General features: G+C 46.1%; 1 protein-coding gene across 1 annotated transcript in view; it reads right to left on the bottom strand.

Annotated features, from left to right (window-relative positions):
• The window catches only part of FAAH (fatty acid amide hydrolase), a 63,248-nt gene extending 61,840 nt beyond the window's left edge, over positions 1-1,408 (bottom strand). Inside the window, exon 1 of the mRNA XM_011946744.1 lies at positions 1,246-1,408. The gene's annotated coding sequence lies outside the window, so the exon portion shown is untranslated. The remainder of the gene's footprint in view (positions 1-1,245) is intronic.
• Between the last annotated feature and the right edge of the window lie 924 nt (positions 1,409-2,332).

Raw genomic sequence — 2,332 nt, 5'->3', positions numbered from 1 at the left:
TTTTTGTACTTTTAGTAGAGACAGGGTTTCGCCGTGTTAGCCAGGATGGTTTTGATCTCCTGACCTCGTGATCCACCCACCTCGGCCTCCCAAAGTTCTGGGATAACAGGCATGAGCCACCGTGCCCAGCCACCCAGCTATTTTTTTGTATTTTAGCAGAGACAGGGTTTCACCGTGTTGCCCAGGCTGGTCTCGAACTCCTGAGCTCAGGCAATCCACCCGCCTTGGCCTCCCAAAGTGCTAGGATTAGAAGCGTGAGCCACCATGCCCAGTCAATATTTTTAAATAAATAAATCAGTCTTTCAAAATTTATTCTTTTCAAAAAATAAATCAGTCTTTTTGAAAGTCTGATAAAGTCTTTCAAAAAGTTGTAGGATATCGATTCCCATACCCTACAACTAACATGGAGCTCTCCTTAATTGTTAAAGCAGAATTCAGCATTTGATTCCACAGTCTTTTCTCATGCAATTTCATATACATGAGGATTGAATCAAGAAACTGGAAGTTCTTTCTTTTTCCCAGTCTAATACCAAGTTTGTGCCCCTATGCCAGCCCTATTTCCTAGGAAAGTCCCATTACCTCTTTGCTACCATGAAGTTACTTTTCCTATTCACTTTGATGGGTGGCTATGAGGGCAAAATGAGAAGACTGCTGTGAATAACACACATTTCAACTTGAGAGGGCCCAGTGAGTGCTCATGTAAAAGGTGGCTGTTTTCTACCAGAGGCACAGAGCAGAGTGGGTTCAAAGTGCAGGTTCTGGGTCTAAATATTAGCCACATCACTTACCACCTGAGGGACCTAAAGCAAGTAAGAATCTTAACTTCTGTGTACCTCAGTTTCCCCAAATGTAAAAGAGGAGCAATAATAACTACTTCATAAGGCTGTTGACAGAACAAAAAGAGATAACATATACAAAGCACCTCAAAAAATGCCTAGTCTGTATAAACATGCCATAAATATTAGCAATATTATGGTCCTTATCACAGAGAGTAGACGCTGAGTCTCATCATATCTACTTCCTGCAGGCACTCAGGACTGCTTGTCACGGCTCCAGATCCTACCTGGCAGGAGGGAAGCGACTGACATCCCCTCTGGCAAAAGTGAAGCATCGAAGGTTCGGACTGCAGGCCCAGGAGGCAGGGGATGGGGCTGCAGATTCGCCACCCTCAGACTGCAGTTCCCAGTGGGAGATGGCTTTATTCACAAAGTCCTTGGCACTCAGCTGCTCCAGCTTAGCATTTACATGATCCCAGGCAGCAAAGTTATTGACTAGTGCACCATACTTCTGCTCTGAGAGGAGACTGACACGGATTGATGGCCAAAGATCTCCAAACTGCACACTGTAAGTCATGTCAAAATACTGTAAAGCCAGTCGAACGGCAGGGAATTTGGGCTCTGTGGCAGCCTAAAAGAGAGAAGACAGGCTTATTGGTTTTCCCAGTCTTGCCTCTACCCCCTACTACCTGACCCCACCTCAGAGTCTAGGGGCAACTTGGATCCAGCTAGTGCCCACTCCTGCTTTTGCATCCCGCCTGCCTGCCAGAGAAGTGTGAGAGGGAACAGTAGCAGAGGGTGGGCCTTCCTATCCCAGGGTTGTCTGATAAAGATGTAACTCTCATGGTACGGTGCGGGGGTCATCAAGGAGAGGGACCTTGGAGTAAGAGAAACTTAGAAGAATGGGAGCTCAGGAGAGGACTCTTGAGGAAAGCCTGCAGAAGATTAGGAGAAACTATAGAGGCTCTGGGAAGCTTTGAACTTAAAAGCAAAAGGCCCTTTTCTTCTGAACAGTCCTATTTAGAAAGTACTTTCATGTCTTCTAGCTTATGTGAGCACTACAACTGATAGCTCAGTAAGATACAAAAAAAAATAAATAACGTTTCAATGTGATGAAGAGATGCGGGTAACTTACCTAGCGTCATGCAGTGACCAGCACCATAATGCTTAGAATCAGAGGGTTGAGGGTCATGGTGGGAGAGTTCCCAGACCCCAGAAAGGTAGGATAAGGAGGGCACACAGAATCTTGAAGTGTGAACCAAAACAGGGACTTGTAGGATGACTGCTATGGGGGTAGCAGGGGACAAGAGGACAAGAGCGAGGAGGCAGAGTACAAGAGAAATGAAGACTTCAGATGAGGAGTCCACAAGTTGGTCCTGGTTGCTGCAGCTGGGATGCTTGTTATAGCTGGCAATCTTGTTACTATCTATGCCTTGCTCTGGCCTAGATTTTTGGTCTGGTCAGAACTTTTGCTCTGGCCTTCATTTCTTGTTATGGTGAGGACTCTCACTCTGTGACTTTTGCCCCTGCTGGGACTCTTGCTCTGGCCTTGACCT

This window comes from Colobus angolensis, unplaced genomic scaffold (genome assembly GCF_000951035.1).
Source record: "Colobus angolensis palliatus isolate OR3802 unplaced genomic scaffold, Cang.pa_1.0 Scaffold106, whole genome shotgun sequence".
NCBI classification, from domain to species: Eukaryota; Metazoa; Chordata; class Mammalia; order Primates; family Cercopithecidae; genus Colobus; species Colobus angolensis.
This window is presented reverse-complemented; position numbering and strand designations above follow the sequence as displayed.